This window comes from Pan troglodytes, chromosome 7, assembly GCF_028858775.2.
Source record: "Pan troglodytes isolate AG18354 chromosome 7, NHGRI_mPanTro3-v2.0_pri, whole genome shotgun sequence".
NCBI classification, from domain to species: Eukaryota; Metazoa; Chordata; class Mammalia; order Primates; family Hominidae; genus Pan; species Pan troglodytes.
Window position 1 is genome coordinate 49196632 of NC_072405.2, and position 8540 is coordinate 49205171.

An 8540-nucleotide genomic window follows, 5' to 3' on the forward strand; every position below is an offset into this window, starting at 1 on the left:
CTAGTGACAATAGCAGGAATGTCTTGGCATGGGTCAATATTCTTGTGATGCATAGCCACTTGGCTGTCCTAGACCAGATGTTACATCCGCTCTTGGGGTGGGACCTGAAGATACTCAGAGGGGCAGGAAAGCTGCTCTGGACATAGGGGCACAGCTGCGGGAAATTGTTTCCTAAGGAAATTCTCAAACTGTTCCACTGATTTATGCTGCTCTGGAAGAGAGGACCTGCGAATGTGAAGGTGTCATCCAAGTGATCTGCCACAAGCCAGAATTTCTTCAAATGTGCGTGCTTTATTATTCAAATCACGTGGACTTTCTATGCTACTCCAAAATGTATCAACTTTGATATATGAGTTAAAGAAATGATTTGGGCTCGGTGCAGTGGCTCACACCTGTAATCCCAGCACTTTGGGAGGCCGAGGGACCAGCCTGGCCGACATGGTGAAATCCCGTCTCTACAAAAAATATAAAAATTAGCCTGGCGTCATGGCACACACCTGTAGTCCCAGCTACTCAGGAGGCTGAGGCAGGAGAATCCCTTGAACCCAGGAGCCGGAGGTTGCAGTGAGACGAGATCACTCCATTGCACTACAGCCTGGGTGACAGAGCAAGACTCCAACCAAAAAAAAAAAAATTTCTTGTTTCCATGGCGCAGACCCTTCCAGCCCCTTCCTTATGCAAATGTGCGTGCAGGCACACACCTATGTGGACACGCTGCGCACATTCTTCGCTGCTGCCTGCTTTGATCGGTCTGTGGTCCCCTTCATTCCATTTTGCTATATTTTGACTCAGTTAGTACCCAGACCTGAATTGACCAGCCGAGACTCCACCACTGCACTCCAGCCTGGGCAACAGAGTGAGACTCTGTCTCAATCAGTCAATTAATCAATAGATTTGCCCCAAATATTTGTGTAGCACTGACTTTCCGGAAACACACTCCATATTGAAGGAGGCTGGGGTTTAAGCATCCCAAGCCGAACGCCCCTAGTTTGCCCTCAGCCTGGCTTCCGGAGATGGGTGAGATCTGTCTCCATCCCATCTGCCTAACCTTATTCTACTCTCATCTTCACATACCCCAATTTAATCACGGCCTTCCCATGAATCTGCACATTCTGACCTCCTGACCTTCGCATGGCTGCCTCAGTTTCTCCCTCCCACCTTGCCTTCTCGTGTGAGATTGCAGTCATCCTTGAAGGCCCAGCCCACATCTCCCCTTCCCTCACTACTCCTGTCTGCCCAGCCCTTTCAATTGTACACTGCACCACAGAATTTAAAATGAATCACATTCTTGTTTGTATTTTCATTATTGTTTCCATAGGAACCACCCCCACCCCCCCACCGCTGCAATCCACAATGATGCCCACAGCAGTTAGAATTCTCCTAGACAAACACGTATAGAAATCCCAGCACTGGAGAGTTGATGAGAAAGTGGGCAGATCGGCTCTATTCACAGCTGGGGGAAACTGACCACTTTAACAAAAGGAAGAATGCTCAGGTAACATCTAGCCCAAAGGTCGCTCAGGAATGTTCAAAGCACTCAGGAGAGAGTGAAGTATCCCATCTTTGGGACACACAAGTCCCACTCAGCATCCATTGAAAGCGAAGCACCAAAAGCATTGAGATGGTGGCAGGACCTCATTTTCCCTCTTCTCTATTCCCTTACTCTTTCTCCAGCACAGAAGAAGCCTTGGTAAGTAAGGCCTGGGCAGTTGTGCTTTAGCAAAGACTGCATGTACATTACCCAGGAAAAGTATTAATGACAAACACAAGCAAGGAGACACTGGTCTGCCGTGAGGCTGTATTTGGAGGAAGCACTTTCTATCTCAGTGTTGCAGGGCAGGTATATTTGCCCTCTTTGAAATAAACGAGGAGTCCTGGGGGTGGGTGAGGTTGGGGTAGAAAAACTGAAGGGAGGTGAGAAATGAATTGAAGTGGAAGGCAAGAAAGGGAAGGAACTCCTGGTTGCTCAACAGAAGTGGTTACTGTTAAGATGGAACGAGTTGGTCACTGTTAAGATGGAAAGGTGATTGATGGAAAAAGCAAACCAACATTTTTGAAGACTCCTCTGTACTCCTCATGTTCAGGACGGGCTCATACTAGAAGTCTTCTCTGACCAGTGATGAGCTGTACCTCTTTCCAATCACTGCAGCACAGCCAACTGGTTACATTATAAGGTGACTGGGGTAAATAATTGATATTATGGTGATACCCAAAATTATTAAGGAAAAATGAGATTATTCTAATGTATAGTCACTTCAAGACAGCATCACACGTTTAGAAAAGACAGATCTCAAGAATAACTCTTTCTACAAGAGTTTACTATACAATAGTTGCCTTTAATAGAAGGTAGCTACAATAGAAACTACCTTAACCATCTATTTACTTCAAAGTTTAAAAAATACAAAATGCTTAGGACAAATACCTAATGCATGAAGGGCTTAAAACCTAGATGACAGGTTGATAGGTGCAGCAAACCACCATGGCACATGTGTACCTATGTAACAAACCTGCACATTCTGCACATGTATCCCAGAACTTAAAATAAAATTTAAAAAAAATACAAAATGTTGTGAAGTGGAAATTAACTACACATCCCAGTCACGGGCTTTGGTTACCTTAATGTTTAGTTTGGTTTAGACTTAGAGAAAAACACTTTTATTCCTCCCATTCAGATCTGCTTAGAAGCACTCCCCAGCATCTGAACCATCTCTTCCAAGCTATTCCCCCAGAAGACAGGAAGACTGGGCGGTTTCCTCTGTAACAGCTCCCAGAACTGCAGCTTCCAGTGGTTTCTCCCCACCATTGCCCCTCTTGGTTTGCTGGTAGAGTGCTGAGCCTTTTATTCTATGTCTTTGCCAAAGGTTTTGAACAACCTTTCTCAAACAGGAGCTGATAAGATTCTGATAGGTTCTCCCCATTTCCCTCTCTCCACCAAACAAAAAAACAAAACCTCTTTTCTTCTTCTTAATGAGAGTTGCTTCTATTTCAACAGCTAGTTTATAAGAAATGAGGTCTCACTGTGTTGCCCAGGCTGGACCTCTCAGCTCAAGCAATCCTCCCATCTCATTAGCTCCCAAGTAGCTTGGACTATAGGTGCAGGCCACCACGTGGCTATTTTTTAAAATTTTGTGTAGAGATGGGCTCTCGCTATGTTGACCAGGGTAGACTTGAACTCTTGGGCTCAGGGGATCTGCACACCTTGGTCTCCCAAAGTGCTGGGGTTATAGGTCTGAGCCACAAACACTTTTTTTTTTTTACTTCACTTTATCATTATAAAAAGGAGGAGGAGGGGCTGTTTTAAACAAGGTCTCTTCCCACGTGTAAAAAGTAGGGAATGCCCAATTATGACCAACTGCCCTAGAGACCAGGGCAGGGGGGCGGGTTTTAAGCTGCAGCAGATGACAGATGGGCTGGCTATAAAGAGGCGATCTTGGATCCTAGACTGGAAGGCAGTGCCAGCCGCTCCGCAGATCTTAGGAAACAGGAAGACCCTCTCCTCCTGTTGGAATGCTGTCAAAGAGTGTTCCTGCAGGTGAGCCTTCCATGTCCCCTGGAGATACCCTCTCATCTTTCTTCCCTTCCTTATACTTCCTACTTTCCTTTTCAATTTCCCACATTAGACCCTCATGACAGATATTCCTAAAGGTAACTTCTTTCTCTTACAAATCAGCCTATGCTGATTTTTGAGCCAGTGAGAAGAAAGGGGACATGAAAATCTCATCTCTAGTCTTACTGGAGGGAATGCAACTCCACCTCTTCACCTAGATTTCCTAGGGGGGAAAAAACAGAACAGCAAATACTTAATTTTTTTTAAAGATTTTAGGCTAAAAGTTATTTATGAGACCAGTATGACATACAGTCATAGCATAATGACTACAGAACACATTACTGATTTTTCTCAGGAGTTGGGTTGTGGGGGATTATTCTCAGGTAACCTCAGCAAATGACTCCTTAGTGCGGAAATTCATTAAAATTACTCCCATTTCTAATCAGGGAGGGTTGTCTGAGGGGGGCCAAGGATCAAGAAAGTGACAGATGAGAAAGAAAAGAATGATGGTGCCAACATTTCGACTTAAATCTTCTTAACATCAGTTTTACAAAATGTCTGAGTGACGGAGTTTCAGAATCCAACTCTGCCTTTTAGCTATTAAAGAACTGTTAAGAAGGGCTTAGACTTCCAGAGGAAAGCTTTGAAATTGACACAAGCTCCTTAAAAAAGTCTCCACAGCCCAAGATACTGAAGGGCTGGAAAAGGACGGAGCTGCCAACATATTTAGAGCCACTGCTGTGCATAGGGCTGGCCTTGAATCTTTTTTCCAACTTCCGAGGCACTGCTAGGCTTCTGTGATTTACAGGGTCTAGGAACCATTGTTCTCTTCATGATTCTTCCTCCTTGGTGCCACTGAGGGTGGCATTTGTGCAAGGAAATATGGTTCTTCTGCCCTTGTAGTGGGCACAGTGGAATGGCCTGGTCTGCAGGAATAAGAGCACAAATGTGGATTCATGAGTGGAAGTTTTAATAAAGCTTATAGTCAGTTTCACAGGAAGTCCTAGCTGGAATTCACCATCCTGACTGGTTAAGAAAATATTTTCTGAGGTTATGAAGTAATCACAGATCTTCTTGGAGACTGGGCTTGGAAAATATGTCTGGACTCCTCATCCTGACGCTGAAGGTCTTGAGTGGTAGATAAACAAAAGTTCATCAAAGAGCCCTGGCCAATAGAACATTCTGAGTCCCAAGAAGATCAGCAAAAAGTGTTTTTCAAGAGGTATGAGGGGCTAGGCCTGGTGGCTCATGCCTGTAATCCCAGCACTTTGGGAGACCAACGCAGACAGATTACCTGAAGTCAGGAGTTTGAGACCAGCCTGACCAACATGGTGAAATCCTGTGTCTACTAAAAATACAAAAATTAGCCGGGCATGGTGGTGGGCACCTATAATCCCAGCTACTTGGGAGGCTGAGGCAGGAGAATCATTTGAACCTGGGAGAGGAAAGTTGCAGTGAGCCAAGATTGTGCCACTGCACTCCAGCCTGGGCAATAGAGTGGCATGCAGTCTCAAAAAAAAAAAAAAAAAAAAAAAGGATGAGGATGTAAGTGGGAGGATCTAAGCAAGCAGCTTCTTGATGTGACCAGAGCACAGGGGCTGGTGCACACTAGGGCTCCATAAATATTAATATTTATTGAAGAATGAATGAATGAATGAATGAATTGTATCATTGACTTAAACCTTGGCCCATGTAGCATGACCTTTCATTTCCAAGTATGTTCCCAGGAAGGATTTTCTTTCTTGACTTCACATTTAAAGACTAGGAATGTCTCCTAAACATCACATCTTTGTAAGTTTCTATACACACAAGCAACTCTACACAAAGCTACCCTCAACTTTTCCAACTTATCTCCTCAAACATCTCCACCAAATGTTGAGGGGTCTCTAACCTAGCCTGCAACTACCTCAGGATGGTGGGATATATGTCATTAACAGAAGACCTGCTTAATGTTTTAACTTGAGTTGCTCTGGGAGATGCACTTCACCTCATCGCTGCTTGTTTATTTCTGATCACTGCTAAGGCCACTGGTGTTTATGAGAGATTAGTGAAGAGTTCTAGTTTTAGAGAAGAGTTCTGAGATATATGAGTGTGCTTGCATTCATCGTCTGAAACTACCGTTACAAAATACCACAGACCAAGTGCAGACTGAGTGGCTTAAACAAAGGAAACTTATTTTTGCACAGCTCTGGAGGCTGAAAGTCCTAGATCAAGGTCTCTCAGGGTCAGGCTCTGGTGAGGGCTCTTTTCCCAGCTCACACATGACAGTTTTCTGGCTGTGTCCTCACATGGAGGGGAGAGAGGAAGCTCTTTGGTGTCTTTTCTTATGAGGACACTAATCCCGTTGATTAGTTGGTGTTTCTTCATATTAGGACACTAATCCTGTGGAATCAGGGTGGGCCCTATCCTTATGGCTTCATTTAACCTTAACCACTTCCATAAAGGCCCTATTTCCAAATACAGTCACATGGGCAGGTGAGTTAGGGCTTCCAACATAAATATGGGTAGGGGAGGGATACAATTTAGTCCATGAGAGTGTTCCCTCACCTCATTAAAATAGTTTGAGTATAGGCCAGGCACGGTGGCTCATGCCTGTAATCCCAGCACTTTGGGAGGCTGAGGTGGGCAGATCACCTGAGGCCAGGAGTTCGAGACCAGCCTAGCCAACATGGAGAAACCCTATCTCTACTAAAAATACAAAATTAGCCGGGCGTGGTGGCACATGCTTGTAATCCCAGCTACTTGGGAGACTGAGGCAGGAGAATTGCTTGAACCTGGGAGGCGGAGGTTGCAGTGAGCAGAGATTGTGCCATTGCACTCCAGCCTGGGCAACAAGAGCGAAACTCCATCTCAAAAAAAAAATATATATATATATCTAATTCTCCATGAAGATGAAAAAATGGAAAGGATGAGATTCCAACATCTTTTACCTTCCAAATTGTGATTGTTCTTGGTTTCCGTAAACTGTCTTTTCTTTCCTTTTATTTTGCCTCTCCTTTTTCTTGTCACTGTTGTTGCCATTAAGTTCACTAATTTTCTTTATTTTTTTTGAGATGGGAGTCTCGCTCTGTCACCCAGGTTGGAGTGCAGTGGCGCGATCTCGGCTCACTGCAAGCTCTGCCTCCTGGGTTCACACCATTCTCCTGCCTCAGCCACCCGAGTGGGACTACAGGCGCCCGCCGCCACGCCCGGCTAATTTTTTTTTTTTTTTTTTTTTTTTTTTTGTATTTTTAGTAGAGTCGGAGCTTCACCATGTTCGTCAGGACGGTCTCAAACTCCTGAACTTGTGATCCGCCCGCCTCGGCCTCTCAAAGTGCTGGGATTACAGGAGTGAGCCACCGCGCCGGCCCAAGTTCACTAATTTTCAACGTTTGAACATTAAAAACAAAGCGTGGGACATAAGCCTGACTGTAGGTTGCAATAGATGGTATCCTGCACTATTGGCAACCTCCCCTCCTGCCTGCTATATTCCTGCCTTTCAGAGCCTCCAACTGCATCTTCAGTCTTTAGAGCCCCCTCCAGAATCCCGGTCTGCACACTTCTCCTTAAATTCCTCCTCCTGTTCCTGGCATGCTCTGTCATTCCAAGTCCTACAGCCTGTTCCCCCTTGTCGCATGAACAGACACACTCTGAAGGCAGAGAGATCTCTTCCACTGGGAGATCTCCGGAGGAGGGTCTTATAGAAAGTGGTGCTCAATAAATGCTTCAAGGAAGAATGGCACTTCTAACATAATTGCCGTTTTCGTAGCATAGCAGGATGGAAGAAAAGACTAGTGTACCGATATTTGGCTCATTCTTTTTCATCTGGCAAGTGCTGGATCAGGAGTCAGCAGATCTGGCGTTAATTCTCACCTATGTCCTTTTCTACCCAGAGCTTCTCTAAGCTTCAGCTTCCATGACTTTAAAAGGTAATCAGCACCTATCTTACAACACTATTAAGGAGGGTTACTACATTAGATAATGTAGCTAAATTCATCAACACAGTGCTAGACATACCATAATTCTCAATAAATGTATTTTGAATTTGAATAATGTTACATGAGAGTAATGCATTACTTCCTGTTAATTTATATATCAAAGAGTGCCAAACCATTCACTGCTTTTCAGGTGAACTCTCCTTCACTGAAGTGCATTGCTACGAAGTATATTATAGTTTCTTCTTTATGAATTTTAAAATAATTCCTCTTAAGACTGTTACTTGAAAGGACTTTTGGAGGCCAAAGATGATAGTAATTTTTTATTTGTTAGGTATTACTTAGTGAAAAAATTATCAATCCTTTTAAACATGAACATTAATTCAAAAGAGACCATTCAGAAACGATGTATGAGGGACATTAAACAATAAATACAACTCAGTTCTTTTATCGAACTCATGTTAAGCTGACCTGATTTTATTCTCCCAAATATTAGAGTAGAAAATTCTTTCAAATGAGTTTATAAATTACTTTTCTACTCAAGAATCTTTAAGATCTGGATACTGACTTGAGCATTATAGGGACATGTATCAGTTTAGCATCAATAGTTTTTAAAATACTATGTAATATAAACTATTTAATACAACTAGTGTTTTGAAGAAAACTCCTTAAGAATGCATTAATAAACAAGAATGCCTTGAAAACTTTTATTAATAATCAAAATAAAATAAAAAAATATATACCACAAATTAGAGACAACAAAATACGCCTAGAGTAAATTAGTGTTTAATTAAAATAATACCAGAAATTAATAAATTTGGAAACTAAAACTGGAAGAATTAATTCCTAAATTATGACGCTTTGACTAAAGCAGACACTGAAATTAATAAATTGCTAACTCACCCAATCAAGTAAAAGAGAGAAGTACAATTATTCAACATAAGAGAAAATAAAATGGAAATAACCTCAAATATATGATGTTTTAAAATATGCATACATTGTGGAATGGCTAAATTGAACTAATCAGCATATGTGTTCCCTCATGCAAGCATTTTTTTTTGTCATGAGAACACTTACTT

At 42.8% G+C, this 8540-nt stretch overlaps 1 long non-coding RNA gene across 1 annotated transcript; it reads left to right on the forward strand.

The window, feature by feature from the left end:
- The first annotated feature begins 1405 nt into the window (after window positions 1-1405).
- LOC129135698 (uncharacterized) lies at window positions 1406-7579 on the forward strand. Its single transcript, XR_008536709.2, has 2 exons — window positions 1406-1690; window positions 6782-7579. It is a non-coding gene; the product is annotated as an uncharacterized LOC129135698 (long non-coding RNA).
- Window positions 7580-8540: the final 961 nt, after the last annotated feature.